The sequence below is a fragment of the Gorilla gorilla genome, chromosome 8, assembly GCF_029281585.2.
Source record: "Gorilla gorilla gorilla isolate KB3781 chromosome 8, NHGRI_mGorGor1-v2.1_pri, whole genome shotgun sequence".
In the NCBI taxonomy this organism is placed as follows: domain Eukaryota; kingdom Metazoa; phylum Chordata; class Mammalia; order Primates; family Hominidae; genus Gorilla; species Gorilla gorilla.
This window is the reverse complement of record NC_073232.2, coordinates 36,678,612-36,702,083: the sequence shown is the minus strand read 5'-3', so window position 1 is coordinate 36,702,083 and position 23,472 is coordinate 36,678,612. Positions and strand designations below refer to the sequence as shown.

The window sequence follows — 23,472 nt, the reverse complement described above, 5'->3', positions numbered from 1 at the left end:
TGGGATTTACAAGTAAATGGGGTATTCAGTTCCAGGGGAAAAGCATGTGCCTGGGAACAAGGGCAAGAAGGGCCATGCACTGAAGCTCTCTGCTTGCAGAGCTGTTAGCGCAAACACCTGCTTCTGGGGGCCCCAGGGAAACCATCTGGAGCAGATGCTCCAGGAGACCAGGATGCTGACCCCTACTTCCCACAGACCAGGTACCACCTCCTCCAGAAAGCCATCCATGACTGCATCTGAGACTGTCAGACCAGGAGAGGCTGCAAAGAGACATTGTATGAAAGACCAAAAGCAAGACATTTCATTTCATTGTTGGATGGATGGGAGTCCATGAGAGAAAATGCTTCAGAGAGCATCTTGCACGGGGCCGAGCCTTCAGTAAATGCTGGTTTCCTTAACGATCAGAAGGAATGGGCTTCATTATCCCCATTTTATGCCAGGGAAAATGGAGGGGCTAAGAAAACCTAAGTGGTGGGCCTGAGGGGACACGGCTTGTGAGTGAGGAGCTGAAGTGTCTCATTTCTCTACCCTTGCCCACATCCCAGGACCATATGACTTCACAACAGGAAAACCAAGGCCCAGCGAGGGCAAGTGACTGTCCAAGGTCACACAGTCACTGTCAGAACTCAGACTTGACCCCAGTCTCCTGATGCCAATGCTGACCCCTCCCAATGAGCCTCAGCCTGGGACGTCACTCTGAGGCCCAGACTCCAAGGGGTGAAGGAGCCCCCAGCAAGGCCTGGCTCTGCCTGCTGCCACCTTTGGGAGCAGTACACAGCTTTAGAAGGCCCACGGCAGGCTCTGCAGCTGAGCAGGGGCTGTGGGAAGGTGGTGAGGAGGGCCAGGACTTCTCTACACTGAGCGGAGGGCCTGGAGCCAGGTGCAGCTGGCCCTAAGCTGAAGGAGGAGGGATGAGGGATGGGAAGTGGGCAGCTCGGACCAGGAGGAGGGCAGCTTGGTGTCTCCAAGGCCCCACATGGAGCCCTTCACGTTGCAGCTGTGCCACTCCCCCCACTGTGCCTTCTGTTCCCCAAATGCGGCGGTCTTGCTGATCAAGAAGATATAAAAAAGGAAAAACTACACACGCTTTGACATCAACAAATCAGGGTTCTTGTCCCTGATCCACCAGTTCCAGGAAAGATGTCTTTAGACAATCAGAAATTCTCTAAGCCTCAATTTCCTCCTCTGTGCAATGGAGCTAATAGTACTATTACTGGAGCATAATGCTATACTCCCCATAAAAATCGGTCTTGATTTTCCTTTCTAGAAACGTAATTCTGACAACCCACTATTGTTGAGCTTTGATCCCCCAGCCTCACTCAGGAAGGCAGGAGGCTCCTCAGTACTCTGGAAGGAGAGGCAGGGCCTTCAATCTCTACTTTGTCTTGGAGACTGCTGAGGCTCTTGTGGTCTGAGATGTGTGACCCTGATGTCCTGTGGTGCCCTGCTTCGCCAGGCCAAAGTTAGAGCCGAGGGCAGGTAAGGAAATGCAAAGCCTGGTCAGCAGGGGACCCCAGTATTAAAATCTATCAAATTCCTCCTGCAAGGAACGCTCCTCTGAGGCGAGTGGGGCAAGTGGGTGCATGCAGCACAGCTCTGCGTCTGATGCACAGGGCTACTGGGAGGACAAAAAGAGAACCATGTGGGAGGCGCCTGCCCAATGCTGGCCCACAGAAGGGCCCTCCAATTGCCGGCACCCAAATCCTTTGGTCCCTGCAATCCCATGAGGCAGGCACTGCAAGAAATAAAGAGGCCCAGAGAGGATCAGAGCCTTGGAGAAGGACACGCAGCAAAGCAGGTGCCCAGGGCATGTGGCACAGCACTCCTCCCCCTGCCCCAGAGACTGCCATCACCCTATCACCCAGGGAAAGAGTAAAGCTCATAGGCCAGGTGCAGTGGCTCACCCCTGTGATCCCAGCACTTTGGGAGGTCGAGGTGGGCAGATCACTTGAGCTCAGGAGTTTGAGACCAGCCTGGTTAACATCGTGAAACCCCCATCTCTACTAAAAATACCACACACGAACACACACAAATCAGCCAGGCTGTGGTGATGCATGCCTGTAATCCCATATAATAGGGAGGCTGAGGCAGGAGATTGCCTGAATCTGGAAGGCAGAGGGTGTGGCGAGCCGAGATCATGCCACTGCACTCTAGACTGTACAGCAGAGCAAGACTTCATCTCAAAAAAAAAAAAAAAAAAAAAAAAGAGTAAAGCTGGTGCATTCTCAGGGTGTCTGGCTGCCAGCCTTGTAGGTGACACAGGTCCCAGTGAGAGTTACAATTAGATCTCACTGGAGATGTATTTCTATTACCAGGGCTGAGCATGTGAGCCATGCAGCAGCGTCCCTTCTTTTGTTTGAGAGACTCTGCCCTGGCCGGAAGTTGAGTAAGGAAGCCTGGGATCTCGCCCTGGGCCTTAGTTTACTTGTCTGGGAAATGGTTATGGTGGCTGCAGTGTGGACTGTGAGACTCAACCCTTCCTTTTCCCTGCTGTTAAAAATCCTTTTGAAGAATAAGGTGGCCCCACCCTCTATATCTCCATCCAAATTTGTTGTAGAAGTTATTCTTTCCTGGCCTCCTTGACCACTACTGTGGGTTATTCTCAGGAAACCCACACAGGTCATGGAGGACGTTCATCTTTAAGAAGACCTGTGCCATGTCAAAGCGACATGTGTCAGAGGAATTACTCACTTGACAAAGAAGGTGCTTTTGTCAGAGAAGGAGGTGGCCCTCGGAGTTCCCTGACATCATACATCAGAGCCCCCCTCCCGTGTTCCTGCCCTAAGGGTCCCAAGGTAAGAGACAGACCTGGGAGGTGTGAGTCCTACACACAGCCCCAGTGCTCTGGTCTGAGATAAAGGCTGGAGCGAGCTGGCTCAAGGGCTGGGGTTAGCACTAGGGGGCTTGAAACAAGAGCCTGGGAGAGTCCAGCGGGTAGAGGTCAGTGGGAAACGAAACTGCAGTTCTCAGCAGGGCCTGCCACAACCACCACTCTCAGACAAGGGGCTACCCTGGGCATGGGGAGGAAGGCACTCCTCCCCTACACTGGGCTGCTGGAGGAGTCCAGGGGCCGGGATCTCTGTCCTGGGCAGGAGCCAGGCCAGGCCAGCTGAGACAGTCTCCCTCCAAGACTCTTGCTCCTGGTGGGAGGTGGGTGGCCTTATTTTTCTGAAAAGGAAGTCAAAGCCTCCTTTGTTGGCCTCCCAGCCTCCACCTCTCCCCTGCAGCTCCTCCACCTCTCCCCTGAGCCCTCCTCCCTTCTGCTGCCTATAGAATCCTTTTAGAACATGGCCTCCATCACACTCTCCCTTGTTTACCCGCCTACAGTAGCTCCCCATTGCTTCAGCAGGTCTCCCAGACGCGACTCAAGACTGAAACCTTCATTAAGGATGCAGGAGCCCCAGTCCCCGGTCTCACAGCCTCCAGAGTCTACTGGCTCTTGGGGACTTCTCTGTGCTTCTTATTTGATAGTTAAGCCATCTGATGCTCAGAGAGGCTAAGTAACTTGCTCAAGGTCACACAGCAGGAGGACTTGAAATTCAAATCCAGCCTACAGAGCTCAAGCCCTGTCCACAGAAGGGCCAACGGCCCAGGACAGATGCTTCAGGAAGCTGTGTTCCTTAGCTGGGTCGAGCCTGCCCTGTGTGGGTAAGAAAAATGGTAGGGTGGGAGCTTTGAAGACAGTGCCATGCCACTGGCAGAGCCCAGACCACAAATCCATAGGCTTAGACCCTGGCAACCTTGGCCGAGCCTAAGCTGTCTCCTGTGGAAAATGGAAAACAAAACCCCTGACCTCCCAGGTTTCTGCAGGAGTGTGGCTGGATGGTGGGTGCACCAGCCCAGCCCTGAGCAGGGTGCACAGGAGGTTTTCCTTCCACATTCCTGGCTTTTGCACAGAATCCAGAGGCCCAGGGTCGTGGGTGCAGCCTCCACCAACCCCAAATCCAGCAGGGACCCAGTTGCCACCCACACCCATGCCCACACCCACGGTGAGGCTTTGCAGGCCCAGTAAACAACCCCTTGCCCTCCTCCCCAGAAGGAAACTTTTTTAAAGCAACAGAAACAAACTTCTCTGTGTGCTGTGTGTGTTGGTGACAGGAAAAGGAACATCACTTCAGAGAGGAAAAGGCCACCGGGGTTGGGGGCAGGGCCAGGCAGAAGCAGCCAGAGGAGAGAAACAGAAACGGAGATCTGATAAGGGCGCCCTGCTCATCTGGGCTGAGGACAAGCGCTGCAAGGCTGGGGCCCTGGCACTGGGGTGGGGAGGGGGTGGCGGCTCAGCCCCTCCTCAGCCCCTCCAACCGCTGAGCTGGGGGTGTGGGTCTGAGGTGGCCTGGGGTGGCTCGGCAAGGCTCCCCTCCTTTGGGGCAGGCCATTTCACTGGGTGTCTGCCCCCGACCCTGGATGGTGGGGAAGAGAAGTAAGGGCCTGGATTTGGGAACCAGCCAGAGGCTCTCAGGTTGGTGGTTTCCTTTCCCCAGCTTTGCTGCTGACTTACCCATGGTCTTGAGCCAGTCTCTCCCGCTCTGGGCTTCAGTGCTGCCCAGGTGACGGTGTTGACTGTCTATGATGACACTGTCAGGACACAATGCTGAGCTGGGAATCTGGAGGTTCAGGGGGGTGGGCTTGCTGTGCGGCTCTGAGCAAGTGGCTTCAGCTAGGGTGAACAGGGCATTCCAGCTTAGCACTGAAAGTCCCGCATCCCAGGAAACCGCTCCCCTCCCCCCCCGCCCCCCCACCTCGTTCCTGGGCAAACTGTGCTGGTTGGCCACCCTTCAGCCTCTGGGCCGAGACTTCCTGGATGAGCCTGTAGAGGTCTTTGCCAGCTCACTGCATGGCCCCCTCCAGGACTGAGGGTCGGACTTGCCTTCCTGGACAGACTTTGAGCCTGACTGGTGGGACAGGACAGACACCTGTCCTGGTGAACCCAGGCTGCTTCTGGGACAGGCAGGCTGCATGAGCAGGTATTAGAAATCAGGACCAGAGTGGGAACAGATAGAGGCGCTGGGGCAGGGGAGGAGACTTGGAGAGAGTGGTCCCAAGGGCCTGGACCTGAGGGGAGGGGTCTGATGAGCAGAGAACTGCATTCCAGGGGAAGCCACAGATTGGGCAAAGGCTGGGAGGCCAGGTGGTAGGGCACGCGACGCCAAGCCCTGTGCTGAGCATCAGCTAGATGGCAGGCCCCAAATGGACTTCCAGGGCCTCTCAGTTGAATTTCTAAATCCACTGTCTCCACTCTCTGAATTCCTCTGGCCATGTCCACTGCCAAACAATTTGCACCAAAAACAAACACATAAAAAAGAAAAACCCAACAAACAAGTTTTTTCCCCCCCCCAAATAAAGATAGACTTTGCTGGCTCGGCGCAGTGGCTCACGCCTGTAATCCCAGCACTTTGGGAGGCGAGGCAAGCAGATCATGAGGTCAGGAGTTCGAGACCAGCCTGGCCAACATGGTGAAACCCTGTCTCTACTAAAAACACAAGAAAATTAGCTGGGCATGGTGGCGGACGCCTGTAATCCCAGCTACTCAGGAGGCTGAGGCAGGAGAATTGCTTGAACCCAGGAGGCGGAGGTTGCAGTGAGCCGAGATCTCACCACTGCACTCCAGCCTGGGCGACAGAGGCAGACTCCAGACTCCGTCTCAAAAAAACAAAAAAAGATAGACTTTTCCCAGAAACTAAAAGCCCCCAAGATGGGGCTCTGAAAGTGGATGGCTATGCTCCCATGCCTCCCTGACTCTCTGTGCAGCCCAGCCAGCAGAGGCAGACCGCCCCAGGCAGAGGGCCTGCTTCAAATACCCTCAAGGCCTACCCACACCAAGAATGCAGATTGGCTTCTCCCGGCACTGCCCACTTGCTCAACCTCAGCCCTGCGAAGCATTTCACCAACTCCCCTGGTGGCAGGGAGTCACCTGCCCATCCTAGTTGTATGTGCCCAAGAGACCTTGTCCCCAAGCCTCCACATCCTAGCTAGACCGCCCTAAACAAGTCACTTACCCTCTCTAAGCCTCAGTGACCTCATCTGCTAAAGAAAGATTATGGAGATTTCTGCCCACCAGCAAGCGAGTCATCAATTCTGCAGCAGATGCCAGCTGGGTGTCCCCTAATTCAATTCACTTCAAACACCATCCACCTGGAGATAGCATCAGATCCCACAGGGTGAGGATTCAGTCCCCTAACTCTGAGCCCCACTTCTGATGCCCACCACAAACCCCAGGTTATTCTGCCTGTGCTTCTGACCGTTCGTCTATGAATCGGGGTTCCCACAACCCCCTGCTTGGGTCTGATTAATTTGCCCGAGCGGCTCACAGAACTCTGGGAAAAATGTTTACTGGTTTATAACAAAAGATATTTTAAAGGATACAAATAAACATCCAGATGAAGAGAGGCACAGGGCGAGGTCCGGAAGGGGTGCTCCCATGCCCTCTCTTGGAGTGCCACCCTCCAAGTGCCTCCAAACGTTCAGCTGTCTGGAGGCTCCCGGAACCCAGATTTGTTGTGTTTTTATGGAGATGTCATTATGTAGTCATGATTGATTAAAACATTGGCCATTGGCGATCAACTCAACCTTCAGCCCTTCTCCCCACCCACCCCCAGATGGGGGGTGGGGCTGGAAGCCCCAACCCTCTAATCCTTGGTCTTTCTGGTGACCAGCCCACATCCTGAAGTGTCCTAGGAGCAGCCAGCCAGCAATCAACTCATTAGCATACAAAAAGACACTTATCACTTTGGAGAGTCCAAGGATTTTAGGAGTCCTATGCCAGGAAATGGGATGGGAGGAGGGGGAAACAAATATGTATTTCACCATATCTCAAGGGTAATAAAACATGCCTTGGGCAGTCTGGAGACATGGTGAGCTCAGAGGGTGAGGCGTTTCCTGGAAGCCCAGTGAACACATTTGTGCCCCTCTTCTGGAAACTGCAAAACCCCCCAGAAGGTGAGAGGCAAATTCACTGAGCGCAGTGAAAGTCAGCTCCACTCTTGCATTGGGAGGAGGGGAGGGGCTACAGAGAATGGGAGTAGGGGTGCTCAGAATAAAACTGTCCCTGTCACAGTGGCTGCTCAGCTGGTCTGTGGCCTCTGCTGGGGCCAGGGCTGGAACTGCCCTGCCTTCTCCCCACATATTTGCTAAGCATCTTCAGCCTCCTGCAACACAGGGTCACGTGGCACGATTTCACCCACACACATACGTGCCGCCTGAGTTACAGACCCCCTGTACTCCATTTTCTCACTGACCCTACGGAAGGTCTTGGAGTTCCCATTATTTGAATCAATAAACTGAGACTAGGAGAGGCAAGGCAGCTTCACCCACATCCCACCATGCAAAGCAATTCAAGCACTGAAACTAGGTCTAAGAGGTCTGGATTATTTTCACCTTCCAGCGCATGCAAAGGAACCCAAAGCAAAAGTCTCCGGCAAGAAAGGGGTCTTAGGGAGCCACCAAGTTTCTGAACAGGGGAGTGGTGTGATTAGGTGGGCCACGGAAAACTGCACTGAGGACCTTGAGCCTGAGGACAGCAAGACTGGCAAAAAGGCCATCGTAGAAGTACAGGCAACTGGGAGTGCGGAGGCAAGTGTGGGGTCAGTGCTGCTACGCCAGATCACCACGGGTCTCCGTGTCAGCCTGTGTGTGGCCTCAGAGGTGAGCAGAGGAGCAACAGAGGAGGAGTGGGTTGGGATGTGGAGGGGATCTAGACGGTGCTCACAGCCTTCCACACTGACTGCCAGCTTTCATTCTTCCAACACGCCCTGCAGTGGGCCCACCTCCCCAGACAGGAGCAGCGGGAGGCTCAGAGGCAGGCGTGACTCCCCTAGTGAGAGGCAAGCCCCCAAGGCCGCTGCGAGACTGTGCCTGCTCCCCATCACACACCAGGCTCCTGTGCCCACCACTTTTTTCTAGGCTGATTCCCCATGCCAGCTTGATGAACAATCTAATAAAGGGGGCAATCACATTATTCCTGAATGCATTTTAATAAAAATCAAATAAAAGCAATTATGTGAATTTCCAAGAGGATCACCTCTTCTCCTTTCCCTGAGGTAGGAAACGGAATGAATTCAGGAAATCATTAAAATCAGAAACCCGAGCTGTGTGCCACTGCCGCGCTGGCGGCTGCTACACAAAGGCAGCAGGGAAACCCAGTCCCTGGCGGCAGCACGGGTGCATTTCTTAGCTCTTTGAGTGGAAATTCCACCTATGGGTGAAGAAGGGTAATTAAGGGCCAGGAGAGATGCTTTGAATGCAGGCTGCCTTTGCCCCTCCAGTGCAAACTTCCCAGCTTCAAAGGGGACTCAGACTCCCTGAGTGAGAGCTCTCCAACCTGGCTGCTGGGGGCCTGGCGGGGAGGGCAGGGGCAGGGCTCGGGAGAGGGTCCCCAGATGAGTGCAGCTCTCCCCTGTATGGGGGATGTGCACCTCTCAGCCTGACTGGAGGCCAGAACGCTGGGTGTGAGTGCACAAGGGACCCACTGAGAGCTGGTAGGTACCTGTTCCTCCCTCCAGCATCCCCAAAAGGGACACAAGCCTTGTGATTTGCAAGGCCCTTCTGATGTCTCATTGGTTATTCTGTCCTCCATGTGACCCTGGGATTGATGTGCTCATTTGGGGCTGAGGCCGTTGCAGCCAGAGGCAGCCAGGGACATGCCCAAGGCCACCCAGCTGGTGAGGCAATGTCAGGACTGGAATTTGGGTTCGAAATCCTGGGGCCACGAGGCAGGCCCAAATCCTGTGGGTCCAGGTGTTCTGGACACAACATGGCTTGGCCACACATTCTGCTTACAAGAATAAGCACTGACCACCCCAACTGCCATTTCCTGGGCCCTGATCTGAGACAATGCCTCCCTCTCCAAACATCATGAAGTATGTTCATCTTTTCGGTACAGGTTAGGGACTAAGATTCAGCAGGATGAAGCCTCCTGCCCACAGCCCACAGCTGGAAGTGAGGAATCCTGGATTCTGCCCTGGGCTGTCAGTGTCCATAGCCAAAGATTCTAATGGCCATGCCACAATGCCATCCTCTTCCCAGAAAGGGGCCTTCACTCAGGGTCTTGCAGGTTGCATTTGGGTGCCAGGCAAGGAAAGACAGGGATCCTCCAGCCCCTATATTCACGCTGGCCGAAACTCCATGTCATCCTGCCACCTTAAGGGTGGGCCAACAGTGTCCCAGAAGGGAGCACCTGATCATGCCTCAGATCATCCTCCTCAGCCACCAGGGTCCTAATTCTCAGACTCGGGGGGCGGGGGGTGGGGAGGGCAAGAAGAGACAGGAAAGTGGGCAGCCTGAGTTAAAGGAACAAACTGGGTCTGGGAGGCAGAGGGCCAGCACTTGCCATGGGCATCCTTAGGCAACTCCCACCACCTCTCTGGGCATGTGTGCATGTGTGTATGTGTGCATGCGTGTGTGTGGTATGTGTGTTGGGGGAGGGGTGGCCCGGTCCCCAGTTCAGACATGGGGTAGTGCTGTCCTACACTGTCCAGTCTAACTCAGGTCAGAGCTTCCCTTAATTCCTCCTGCTGCTAACAGCTGTGATGCCCTCCTACAGGATGCCCAGGAAAATGCCCCCCAAAAAGTGTGGTTTCCAGTAGGGGAAAGGAGGGTGCAGGAGAGGATTCTGGGTGGTCCCTGTCAATGACAGTTTTCTCTTGAAGTAGGGATTTCTAGCACTTAGGATGGAGAATTGAGCACCGGACTGCTGGTCTCATTGTCCCGTCCCCTCTGTTGACTCAACAGGTGCCCCTCTCAGGCATCGGGACCTCAAAGTCCTCCTCTGGGAAGTAGAGGCAGGGGTGCCTGGCCTTGGGGGCTCCTGTGCAGGGGGACCAGGACAGAAAGACACTGTGTGAGTGCTCAGTCATTCCTGTCCCCTAGGGGCCAGCTGCCCTGCGCACTGCTCTGCCCCAACCCCTCAGGTCTTGCACACAGCAGGCACTCCATAAATGTGCACTGTGTGATGTTCAGAGAGAACACAGGTCTGTCCAGGAGGGGGGTTAAAAGCAGGAAAAGGCAGTGGCCCTGCATGCTTCGCAAGACCTATAGCCTTGGCACCCCGTGTATGCACACGTGTGTGTAAACACGTGTATGAACGTGTGCACTCCTGCAACCACGCCCACCTTTGGGCACACCCACTGGCCTGATCATGTGCCTGAACAGCAGACAGGTAAACAGCAGGCACAAGCCCCAGGCAGTCTCCCCACAGACTTGCCTCCAAATCCCCAGTCCACACAGAACTTGGAGCAAACTGGCTAGGACCCTGGGGGTCCAGGCCCATGGGGTTTCACAGGGATGCCCATCTGCTGTCACCTGCATGCAGATTCTATCTTGGTCACTCTGGGAGCTTCTCCTCCAGCTCTGACACCCAGCTGTGCCTGGGATCCAGGATCAAGGCTGTTCTTCCTGCCCTGGGATAAGGGCTGATAGAAGGATGCCCAAAACTCTGTCAGGGGAGAAGAGGACAGATCCAGCTCTGCTGGGGGAGAGGGGCAAGGGGTCACAGGGAAGGCATCTCCAGAACGAAACCTTGGAGTTGGACCTGGAAGAAGGAACTGGGTTCCCACAACAGTCTGGGGAAGGGAATTCCAGGTGGAGGAATGGCTTACGCAAATGCAAGGCAGCATGCCATGTTCAGAGAATGCCCAGCTGCCGGAAGGCCCCCACCCTCCTTCTACTGGCCGCACCAGGAAGAAATGTCCTGTTTCAGGGCACTCACTGGAATGAGGGGGCCAAACAGAGCACTCACAGCACTGAAGGGAAGAGGCACATGGGGTGCAAGTGGCTCCTCCAAGTTCTCTCTCTATCCCTTTAAATAATGCACTTCCCCTGGGAATGAATAATTGGGAATGCAGAATAGAATGCAACATCTCAAAAGTGCAGTTAGCAGCTGGATGTGGTGGCTCACACTTGTAATGCCAGCACTTTGGGAGGCTGAGACAGGAGCACTGTTTGAGGCCAGGAGTTTGAGGCCAGCCTGGGCAACATAGCAAGACCTTGTCTCTACATAAAAATTAAAAAAAAATTAGCTGGGCATGGTGGCATGCACCTGCAGTCCCAGCTATTTGGGAGGCTGAGGTGGGAGGATCGCTTGAGCCAGGGGATCAAGGCTATAATGAGCCAGGATCACATCACTGCACTCCAGTGTAGGTGACAGAGTGAGATCCCATCTCTTAAAAAAAAAAAGTGCAGTGAGTGAAGGGGTCTCCACACAGGTGCTAAAACTTTCTGTTAAAAAGAGGCAAGGAGAGGCTGGGCGTGGTAGCTCATGCCTGTAATCCCAGCACTTTGGGAAGCGAGGTGGGTGGATCACCTGAGGTCAGGAGTTTGAGACCAGCCTGGCCAACATGGTGAACCCTCATTGTTACTAAAAATACAAAACATTAGCCTGGCATGGTGGTGCACACCTGTAATCCTAACTACACAGGAGGCTAAGGCAGGAGAACCGCTTGAACTCAGGAGGCAGAGGTTTCAGTGAACCGAGATCAAGCCACTGCACTCCAGCCTGGGCAACAGAATGAGACTCCTTAAAAAACAAACAAACAAACAAACAAAAACAGCAGGGAGTAATGACAATTAGGATAGTGGCTCCTTCTGGGAAGTAGGGGGCTGGGAAGGTCGGAGCTTCACAAGTGTCCCTAATACTCTAGTTCTTCAGCAGAGTAGTCATGAGCATTCATTGTAATGTTTCATGGCTTACAAATAGTCTTTTATATGTATAAAATATAATGTAATAAAAAACTTTAATTGTGTTTATGTCCAAGTTTATGGGGCTGTTCGAGGCCCAGTTGGCTGAGACGCCGCAGGGCGATGACCTGAGCTTGGCATCCTCATAGGTGCTGCACCCCTGCTCTGGGGCAGTGTCAGGGCCTGGACTCTTGTCTGAGCTCCACTGGGTCCATAGAAGAGTCCAGTCATTTCTGGAACAAGATGGAGCATACAGGAAGGTAGGAGATGCATGTCCAGCCAATTCCCTCTCTGTGTGGGATTGGGCATGTCCTTCCCCTGCCTGGGTCTCAGTGTCACCCCCTACAGGGAGGGGACTTTGGCCACCTGTGTCCTGGATTTGGTCAGACTTCACCACTCACCAGATAGTTACACAGGACTCTTTCCCCACCTATAAAGTGGAACTCATAAGAGCATTGCTGAGGACTGCATGAGGCAATGTATGTTAAGGCGCAGTCCCTGGCATGTCATGAATACGCCATAGATGCTGGTTTCAAAAAAATCACCAGAACGAAGACCCACCATGGAAACAGGGCGGGGTTGGAGGCTGGAAGATGTGTGCTCCCAGCCTGGCTCCACCTCTCAGTGGCCAGAAGCCTCCGGAGCCCTTTCAACCCTGGGCCTCACTCTGCTCTTGTGCAAAATGGGAACAGCAGAGCCCCCTTTGGAGAGGAGAAGGTCAGTCAGGAAGAGAGAGGATGAGTCTGGTGAAGGAGAGTGTGTTGCCCACAGCAGGTCAGTAACCAGGGCTATAATCCCCCAAGCCCCTCCCAAGGGCGAAACCCCAGTCTGCCACATGGAAGGATGTGCCCCAGGCCTCACCAAGGCAGCCCCTAATCTCAGGCCAGACCCAGCGCCTGCTCCTGCTCAGAGTTAGGGGCCGGGGCTAGAGAGATGGATCAAAGGCGGAGAAAATTAGCATGACAGTGAACCCAAGAAGGGAGGCCAGGATTAATTCACTCTCCTCTCCCTGCTGTCCCTTCTGCAGCCCAGGGAGCCTGCCAGGGTTGCAGGAAGGGTCACCTTTTACCCCAATCCCCTACCACACACCTGAGGCCCAGTTCTTACAGAAGACGGCAGGGCAGGGACCTGCCGTGAGAAGCGGATCCGCTGTGCACACATTCCAGAGCCGTAGTCTTGAAGGGATAGGAATGAAGGCACCTGGGCAGAAGGGACATCTGCAGAGGCTGGAGCCTGGACATGGGTCCAGGGGGTGCACTGTGAGTCCACAGACCCCACCATGTCATGTCAGGCACACTGGAGCCCGTGTGAACGCGTGGGTGTGTATCCGTCATTCTGGGAATGGGACTTGTTGGTGCTTGGTTGTCAGTCTGAGGCCCAAAGCCCACATGTGCCCTATGTGTGCATCTGCGGCAGGGTGGGTGTGGTGCCTGCAGATGCATTTGTGGCTCTGAATTGATGGTTGTGTGTGCAAAAGTGTGAGCCTTGTGCCTATGAGACGTTGGGCGGCCACGGTGTTGAGTGTGTGGACATGTAGGTGCCTGTATGGGCAGAGGGATGTCAATTGTGGTTCTGCAGCTACCTGAGAACCTTGAGATGAGCAGAAAAGAAACGTGTGAGAGGGACGACTCACAATGGTCATAATTTCCCATACAGAAAGGGTGAGAAGGCGGTTCAGAGGCCCATCCCTTGGGCCCGCCTTCCTGGCTCCATGGGCTATTCCCATCCCTTAGACTTCGCCTTCCCTGCCGTGGAACCCTGTGGAACACCTGGCTTACCCTCTCTGTGCCTCGGTTTCCTTATGTGAAATGAGGGAACTCACAGTGTGGCTGTGAGGACTGAACTAGTTAGTATGAGGGAAGAGCATTTAAAACAGCCCTTGGAACATGAAGAGTGCTCTCCAAGGGACACGGCTGGGCTCAACTGGGTTGGCCAGAGGAACAGGGTCTAACCCAGAACTATCCTTGCAGAAGCCCAGGAGGAAGACTGCTTTGAGGCAGCAGAGTCAGGCAGCCTTGGGAAAATGGAGTACGTGGTGCTGGAAGAATCCCAGCCAGGGCCAGCTTAGCAGACCTGGATTCACTGGCCAAGCACACAGGGCTCCTCGCACCACCCCCTTCTCTCCCAGCTTCCCACTCTCCCTCCCCGCAGTACCTTTCCCCCACCCCCTGCCCCAGGAGCGTCAGGCCCATCTCCACACAGCCCTGTCTCATCCTTTAATCGGCATGCAAGGTCCACCCTTTATGCCCATTCTGAACTGGAGAAATTGAGGCTTGAAGAAATGGAGGGATGGGACTGGCACAGCTGAATTCAGGAACCCAGGACTTTGGAATCTCAGAGTAGCTTGCAGAGAAGCAAAATGCCAATATGGCCCCGAGGGCAGCACAGGTGACTCTCAGCTCTCCTGGGCCTGCACTGGCTCTCAAAGCCCCTGAAAATGTCCTCCATTCCCTACTGAATCGCAGACTGGGCAACCAACATGCCCCTCCCCAAGTTCACAGTCTCTGCTCCATCCCACCCACCAGAACCAGTGAAAATGTCTAGTCTGACACCTAGGTGAACCCCTAATATACCTCTCCCATGTCTACAACTTTGGTCCTCCTGTTCGCCCTGCCTTGGCCATCCTCATTTGGTGGCAAGCACCACCTCTCCGGGAAGCCTCCTCTGATTGCCTTATCGATTATCACCTTCTAGTCCCCTGGCCTCCAGATACCTGGGGACACTCCTTTCTTCAGCACTAACCACTCATCTGTTAGGATGTCCTAATGCGCAGACCAGGGTCTTCCTTGTATCACTCCAACCCCACCCTGCAGGTCAGGGCAAGGATGCTCAAAGGCTGCAGTGAACCATGGGCACATACACTCACACCCCTCCAGAAGCCATACTATTCAATAGCTAAGGCTTTGAGGTGGATTTTCTTGGATTCAAATCTCAGCTCTCTCACTCACTAGCTGTGTGACCTCGGGCTTGTTATTTAACCCCTCTGCGCCTCAGATTGCTCATCTGTTAATGGGAATAATGCTTCCAATGCCACAAGGTTGTGAGAATGAATGAGCTAACATATGTAAGCTCTTACCTTATGTATGGTATTGCTGTATAAGTGTTGGTCATTGTTATTAATATTGTTATGTTATTATTACCAGGAGGCTACAGAGAAGTATTGCACACAGTCTCTGTCCCCAAGAGGATGGGAGTCCAGACAGGAGCAGGAAATGGGGTTGACATTTCTAATCCTACCAATTGCTCAAAACCACATTGGAAGTAGTTATCACCATCCCCACTTTACAGATAAGGAAACTGAGGCTCCCAAAGGTGGTGTGAGCTCCCCGAGGGCTCACAGCTCTGAGTCGCAGGGTTGGGATTGAGGGCCAGGTCATGCGGCTCCAAAGTCCACGCTCTTTCAACAGGCCCGCGTTGCCTCTCAGTCTGGCAGGGAGATAAGCCGTGTACACAAATAGCTGCAATCCCAGGTAGAAAGTGATAAGTGCCAAACAGGGGCGATAAAGGCTCTGGGAGGGGAGGAGACTGCCCACTGCGGGAGGGGCTAGGGTGGGGGCCAGGACAGGCTTCACAGAGTGGGCAGCATCTCTGCGCAAGCTAAGACATGGGTCGCTGAATCCACAGTATCTAGCACAGTGTCTGACATTGTCATAGGGGCCCAGGAAATATTTGTGAAAGAAAGAGAGGAAGGAAGGGAGGTGAAGAGGGAGAGAGAAAGGCAGAATGGGAGGGTGGCTATGCTCTGACCCCACTTGGCCCAGGAACTTGCTCCTCTCACAGGAAGACATAGTCAAGAGCTGCCACCAATTAGAGAAGGCCTTCATGGGGTCCCCATTGTCCTGTGACACCCCAGAGAAGTAGTTCAGGACTTTCAGGCCAGAGTTCCTGACAATCAGATGTTTTGCTCAATACCAGAAAGAACTTCCCAATGAGTAAAGCTAGACAAGACTTCTCTGCGGGGCAGGGGAAATGGTGTGTTGGAGCCTGTTCGTATGGCTCACAAGGGCCGATTGTTAAATTTTCAGGAACTGCGCGAGCTGGTTGATGGAACCAACCAGCTGTGCCAGCTGGCTCTGGTCGGCAGCTTGAAACTGGCCATGGTGGGGGTATTTACACCGTGGACATCGGCAAATACTACAAACCAGGTTCTCCCCACTTTGGGGAGCCAGCTGTTAAACATTTACCAGCACACCACTGGCAGAGGTCTGCTATGTGAGGGAGCAAGCAGCCCGTCCCTGGAAGAGTACAAGCAAAGACAGTCTCCTCCTGGCAGGAACGAGGCTAAGGGGTTCTTTCTTAGTGAAGGGCTCAGAGCAAATGATCTCAGAAGCCCTGTTCTGGCTCTAAGAGCCTAGGAAAAGTCGGGTTTAAGAAAAAAAACTAAATCAGGATAATTCATGCCGGGAAATCATGAACCACTAGACCCAGAGACTGGGAGTAGGGAAGAGACCTGAGAAAATGTGTGAGGGGCCACATGCTTAGATTTCTCAGGTAGAAAACTCGGTCCAAGGTGACACGGAGAGTCAGGGGCAATGCTAGGACTAGAACTTATGTCTCTGGCTGCCCATCTCACAGTTCCTTCTAGGACATATGGGCTGGGCAACTAGGAAGAGGGGGATCTTTCTGCACGAAGTCTGGTGTCTGTCTCAGAATATAAGCTCTGCAGAAGTGTGGACCAAATCTGTTTTGTTCACTGTTGGAGATCTGGCATATAGCAAGTATTTAATAAATATTCCTTAAAGGAATCAATGTGTCTGAGATCCTGTCTCCTGGCAGCATTTGGTCGGGTGGAGGTGGTGGGGGCTGGGAATGTCATCCTCTGACACTGTCACTTCCTGAGTCCCCACTGCGGCTTAGTGACATGGAATCAAGAGACCAGGGTTCAAATCCCAACTCTGTCACCTCCTTTGACCTTGGCCAAACCATTATGCCTCCTGAACCCTTAGTTTATTCTTCTACGAAGTGGGTTAGCAATCCCTGCCTGCCTCTTGAGGCTGCTGTGGCACTTGCGTGAGACGTCAAGTACTTTTTACAAACTAAAGAGCTGTGTCCACAGGAGGAAGGGGGTGCCAGGAGAGCTGGCTGTGGTGGCAGTGCCAACCCAAGGGTCCCTGGTGGACACTGGACAGTGGCCAGGATGCTGCTCTCTTAGAACTGCTGCTTGGGGTAATCTGGGTCAAACCAGCCAATAGCCTGTGGAGAGGAGGTCTGAGTACCAGACACTCACGAAACGGGCAGGAAGCAGAGGATGAAATGAAGATGGTAAGGGAGAGTTGGAGAAGTCCTTTTTCCTCCTAAGACCAAAGGCAGAAGGCAAACTAGCAACTTAAAAAACTGTTTTTGTCTCTGTAGAGCCGTTCACCATGTTCCCCTTTCCCCCACGAGACCTTCACTATTGCAAGAGGCCTTAATGTGTAAGCTGAGGACTGGCACCTGCCAAGTCAGGTGGGGGTGGGGTGGAAAATCCTCATATGTCCTAGAATCAGACCAGTGTTTCAAACGATTTTGGAAGAGGGATTTGTGTCGCTCTCCCAGACAAGCATCCCAAGTCCCCTCCTGGTAGGGTGGGAGGACAGGCTGGCGGGGAGGGAGGCCCAGCGCACCCCAGGCTGTGAGTGGATGAAGAAGGAAAGCAGGGGGTGGGGGTGCTCCTCCAACCCTCCCCCAAGTGCCATCTGATTTTTGCAAAGAGGGTGAAGGCAGCAGGAGGCTCAGAGCCAGGGCCAGGGAGGCAGGTGGAGAGGGTGTCCGTGGAGGGGCTGCACCGTCAGCCTGGGCCCCCAGTGGAAAGCAAAATAGAAAGGCCCTGTGTCAGCAGCCAGGCCCCTGGGCAGCCGGGCTCTCGGCTCCATTCTGTTCAGCGGGATTCTGGTTGGCACCAGCTGCAGTCAGGAACAATGCCTGGATTTCTTTCTTTCTTTCTTTCTTTTTTCCATTTTAATAGAGGGGGGAGAAGGACCAGAGCCACTCATTGAACAGCTCAGAATTGTGGAGGCGTCTGGGACCGTGTGTCCTTGAAAACAGCACAGTCACAGGGGCCCCACAGCTGGCTGCAAGGTGCAAGAAGGCATGTCACACTGGGAGCTCCAGGTCCCAGCCCTGCTGCTGTCTCATACTTGCTTGCTGTGTGACCTTAGGCAGGTCCATGCCCCACTCTGGCTTCCCCACAGCCCCACCAGAGCTTGCCTTCCAGGCCCCACTCAATGCCAACTCTTCTTCCCCGAACTCTTAGAATGGCATTTGGTGGCCGGGCGCAGTGGCTCATGCCTATAATCCCAGCACTTTGGGGGGCCGAGGCGGGCGGATAATGAGGTCAGGAGATGCAGACCATCCTGGTTAACATGGTGAAACCCCGTCTCTACTAAAAACACAAAAAATTAGCTGGGTATGGTGGCATAGTCCCAGCTACTCGGGAGGCTGAGGCAGGAGAATGGCGTGAACCTGGGAGGCGGAGCTTGCAGTGAGCCAAGATCTCACCACTGCACTCCAGCCTGGGCGACAGCAAAACTCTGTCTCAAGAAAAAAAAAAAAAAAAAGAATGGCATTTGGTGTGGGCAGTCCTTCCTGAGAGCCTGTGAGCCCCCAGAGGGCTGGTTCTGGTCATCCTTCATCCTGTGGGCCTCTATACCTCCCCTGCTCTTGATGGCCTGTCAGCCCCCAAGGCCCTGCACTGGGTGACGGGATGTAGCAGTGAGCCATCCTATGACCTGCAGCCTTGACAGAAGAGGGCCATGTAACACATAACCTCCCTAGCCTGTGAGGTGTCATACTAGGAAACGAAACTCCCTGTGCCTCAGTTTCCTCATCTGTAAAACGAGAATACTAATAGCTCAGAGGATGGGAGGAGTTCATGTGTATGAGCTACTCAATGCCTGGAACATAGCAGGAACTTCACAAGTAATTCCTATGGTTATGCTGATGTTGGAGGCTGGGAGAGCAGCATACAGGGGTTAAGACAAGGAAGACGGCACATCTGGTGGAGGTATCAGGGTAGGCTTCCAAGCAGGTGGTTGTAGATGTGGCCTTGGTGACTGGGAGGGGTGTGTCCCAGGAGGCAGGAAGAGCATGAGCAATGGCACAGAGGTAAGAGTATGTACGTGATGCTGGCAATTCTGGAAGTCACCCTGCATGGCCACAGGATGAGGTGAGGGCAAGGAAGCATGAGCCTTGAGGCTGGAGGACTGCACAGCCAGAAGGAGGGGAGATGCTGAGGATCTGACACCTTCCCCCACCCCTCTCGGGGTGCAGGAGCTATCAGGAAGGAAGTGGGAGGCATGGTCCTCCTCAGGTCTCTTGTCCCAGGCTTCCTCATCAGTGCCGCATGTACTTGCTCCTCTGGAGGGGCGCTGACGCAGGTGAGGGGACACTGCATGAGGAGACCTGGCTCTTGCACCCCCTCTTGTCCCCCCACCGAGTTGCTGGGACTACAGGCATGTGCCACCATGCCTGGTTGAGACCTGGCTCTTGTTCCAGCTCTGGTGCTTCCCAGTGGTGCAGTCAGGGAAAGCCATCACCTCCTTTTGGGGCTCAGCTTAGTCACCCACAAAAGGGCTGTTGTGAGGCTCAGAGGGTGAGAGGTGCCCCATGAAGGGAGGCGTTAGGGTCATTACCTATTCACAGTCCTAGATAGTCACAGTTCTGAACAGCTCCCTCCAGGTATTTTCTTGTCCCTACTCCACTAAATGGCCCCCTCTGAAAGCCCTCCCTAAAGCAGGGCCGCCCTCAAACTCTAAAGTGAACTGTAGCTCAGTCCAAGGGTTAAAGGCTCAGACCTACAGAATCTTAGGACAATCAGAGGCCAAAGTGCTGCTGGATATCCTACACTCTCTCACTTGGCAGATGGGGAATAGGCACAGGGAGAGTTTGTGATGTGCTCAGGCCACACAGCAAGTCAGGCAATGGCGGGCTGGGCACATAGGTGTCCTGGCTCCTGAGGCAGGCTCCCAGCCTATTCTCTTGTGACTCCCATCTGAAGAAGGGGTTGGTGGTTGAACTGGGTCTCGAACCATAGGGCAGAACTCCATGGTAGAAAGTGAGAAGACGGCTGGCTTGAGGGAAGGACATTGGAGAGTCAAGCCTTGGAGGATGGGAATGTGTGGGCTCAGAGAATGGAGGGGCCATCTGATTGGAAATGAGGGGGAGGCAGAGCAGGGGAGCCTAATTCGCTGAAGGACATAGATCTTCCCTGCTTGACCCAACCACCCACCTCTTAGAGGCACAGAGCTCAGAGCTGGGCAGGGCCCAAATGCTTCCTGTATCCACCAAGGGGTGAACTCTAAATGTAATCTCCATTACCTCACTGCCATGGGAGGCACCCTGGTCATTCCCTGGCAAGTGGGTGAGAGTCTTTACTCCACCCCAAAGTACCTGGTAGGTTACCTTATCTGCACCATAACCTGGCAGTGAGATGAGGGCAAGTCCCTATTCTCAACCTCAAGGCCCAGCCCGACCTGGAGCCCAATCTCGGCTCCACCCACTTAGCAGCTCTGAGATCTTTATTGTTTTGTTTCGTTTTTATGAGACAGGGTCACACTCTGTTGCCCAGTCTGGAGTGCAGTGGCACAATCATGGCTCACTGCAGCCTCAGCCTCCCAGGATCAAGTGATCCTCCGACCTCAGCCTCCCAAATAGCTGGGACTACAGGTATGTGCCACCATGCCTGGTTAATTTTTGTATTTTTTGTAGAGGCAAGGTCTTGCTATGTTGCCCAAGCTGGTCTCGAACTCCTGAGCTCAAGTGATCTACCCCGCCTTGGCCTCCTAAAGTGCTCGGATTACAGGCATGAGCCACCATGCTCAGCCAGCTATGAGATCTTGAGCAGGTCACTTAACCTCTCTGAGCCTCTTCCCTTAGCAGGGAATGACACCTGGCTTGTGGAGAGAATACAACGAATGTTTCCAAAGTGCGTGGCACACAGTAAGTACTCAATGAATGAGATTTTCTTCCCACCTCTCTAGTCTCAATTTTAGATGTTCCCTGGCTCCCTTAAGTTCCAGAAGTGAGAGGTGGAGAGTGGGGACAGAGAAGGCAGCTCCTGGACAGGTGGGAATCCCCACTGTGTACCCGCCCCCATCCCAGCCCAGCCTAGGAGGCCATACTCGCCGCACCCTACACAAGTCCTTTGCTTCCCTCAGGGACCTCAAGCCTCCCACCCCCACCATCCTGCTGGCCTCCAGATTTTCTGCCTCCTGAAACCTGGGCCCAGGCCCCAGCAATGGTCCTCTCCCCAATCTGCTGGTGGCTCCCACAGGACAGGGAAATTAACAGCACTTGAGTGTGCTCTGAAGGTTGGTACAACCTGGCTGCCCCACACTGCCCGCGCCCTCCTAGTGGAGCCAGGTGACTTCTGGGCCTGCAGGAGCTGAGCAGGATGCATCTTCCAGCTCTGGGCCATGAGGAAGTGATGGCACTGCCCTCTCTTGTCTCACCAGCAGATCTCCAGGCCCAGTGAGGCTGAGGCTTTTGGGGTGAGGTTGTTGGACACACAGGTCCCAGTGAGTCCTGATGGCACCATGGACCTTACAGGGGCTCAGAGGGGGAAAGCAGCTTGCTTGGGGCTACACAGTCTATGGATGAACAGAGCCAGGGCTGAGGCGACAACAGGGAACTCTGTTCATGGGGGCCTGGGTTCCCATCCTGACCAATCTTGGGCAAGTCATTCACAGTCGAGTTTCCTCTGAAAGGGGGATGGTAGCGGCACCTAACTTAAGACAATGTGACAATTCAATCAGGGAACTGAATTCTCAGTACCTAGGAGGACCCACCACAGTACTCACCACATAGTAGACAGTAAATAAGTCATAGCTTCTTCCAAGACCCCAGAGGTATCCAATTTACCCCATTACCTCCCTGGAAGATGAACAAAGAGAGCAAGGGCCTCAGAGACCCAAGGACTGGAGCCTAGGGAAGACCCAGGGCCCTGGTGGGCTTTCTGACTTGCTGCCATGCTTGCACAGAAGGGGAGGGTTGAAATGATCCCTGGTTCCATGCTACTAAGTTGAGCCTACTTGGCTCCTCTGCCCTCTGCAGCCACTTCCTGGGTTTCAGATGTAAATACTGGTGGGAGAGTAGGGGGCTGGGATGTGGGGTAGGGGGTGGAGCTTCTGGACAGGAGACTTTGAACATGAGTGGTCACCTCCGAGGTCACCTGCATCCCCCAATTCCTGAAGTGGGCAGGCCCTGGATACTTATTGAGGAATCTGGACAGAAAGGTTGAGAGGGCTGGGCGTCCAGACCTAGCTGGTCATTAAGGCAACAAGAACTGGTCTAATTGTTGGCTGGGCTGGATTATCACATCCCAAGTCCTTAAATACCCAGAAACTCTCTTTTGGGATTTTGGACCTGGGTATGGGGTGGCTGCTGCCACTGCTGCAATGCTGTGGATTGCTGGGAGTTGGACAGCTGTGGCTCCAGCCACCATTCTGCAAGCTTAATTCCTACCTTCGGAGGTTTCTCAGGTGGCCCTGGTGTACCTACCTGTGTACTTAGGCCACCCACAGGCTGAGGAGGGGCTCAATCACACAGCAATGTGCTGGGACCATGACTCCCTGGTGTCCCTAGAGGTCTGGAAGTGCTTTCATACCACCCACCCTCTCCAGGGATGCTCAGCTGCCACCTACAGGGAGGGCGGGGGTGGAAGAGCAGCAGTGATCACAGTCCATGTCCATGTGACAGGTAGGAAGACTGAGGCCCCAAAGGAGTGCCTTTTCTTGCACCCAATGGCATAGGGAGGCAGAATTTCCCCTGGGGAAAATAAAATAACGCCCCCACTCCGCCGCCTGCGCCCCCACACACCCCGTCCCCCACGCCCGGGTGGACCTAAGCAGCAGTTTTCTGAGCTTTCAGGAATTCCAGACTGAGTTCACTGGCTGTGAGACTAGCGGAGCCTTGAGAATGAATTCAAAGCTGGCAAATTCATTTTTGCCTCCTCTCCCTCGGTGGTGGAAGGAGTGATCTCTCCGGCTCTGAAGGAGTTCAAGCCGAGGTCAGCGAAGCCCTCAGAAGGATGTTCTAAAATGGGGGTGGGGGGTAGTGCTCCGGCCTGCTTCCCCGGTTGGCCCAAGGTCCGCGCTGATCACCGCCCAAGAGGCCCAGGAGACCCGCAAGTCTGTGCTGCACGTCCGCACTCCCATGCGGGCCTCGTCAATCAGGAGGCGGCTCCGGCCAGGCCTGGACATCTTCGGCCCGCCCCAGGCCCCGGGGGAGACCCCCGCCTGGGCCGCCTCCGGGTGCCCGCCCCCCGGCGGTGTCATTGTTCTCTGACGTCACGCCCAAGCCCCGCCCCTCTCCCCCCACCCTTCCTCCCCCACCTCCGGCTCCCCGCGCCCCCGACCCTGCAGCCTCCGAAGCCCCGGCCGTGCAAGGCTCCCCCCGCAGCCCGGCCGGGGCTGCGCCCCCTTGCGCTCTCCCCAACTTGCCTTTGTTATTCCAGCTCCCTTCCTCGCCTCGCCTCCGACACGGTGGCAGCCTGCAAAACGTGGAGCGCGGAGTCACTGCCACACCTGGAATCCGAAGCGGGCTCCGCTGGCTCCCGGCCGAAGCCGCCCCCGCCTGCCGGGGAGGGGAGCGCGTGCGTGGGCGCGCGTGTGTGTCCAAAGAGGGCTGCGCGGGCGCCAATTATGATTGGGACTGGGGGTGCCGAAAATCAGGGGTGGGGGGCCTCGAGGAAGGGGTATGGAAGAGGAAGTGGGAGAGGAGGGCGTGTGTTTGTGTGTGTACATTAACGTGAGGATTTAGTGCCCAGGGGAACGTTTCGTGTTTTGTTTTTTGATTGTATGTGGGGTTGTGTACAGCGATGTGTGT

General features: G+C 54.5%; 1 long non-coding RNA gene across 4 annotated transcripts in view; it reads right to left on the bottom strand.

The window, feature by feature from the left end:
- Nucleotides 1-22,899, bottom strand: part of LOC101128393 (uncharacterized) — a 199,849-nt gene extending 176,950 nt beyond the window's left edge. The window contains exons 1-4 of one of the 4 annotated variants that reach the window (XR_010135169.1): nucleotides 22,489-22,899; nucleotides 22,147-22,285; nucleotides 21,447-21,519; nucleotides 4,499-4,657 (exon numbers count right to left, since the gene is read on the bottom strand). This is a non-coding gene — a long non-coding RNA (uncharacterized lncRNA). The other 3 variants (XR_010135167.1, XR_010135170.1, XR_010135168.1) reach the window with 3 other exon arrangements.
- Nucleotides 22,900-23,472: the final 573 nt, after the last annotated feature.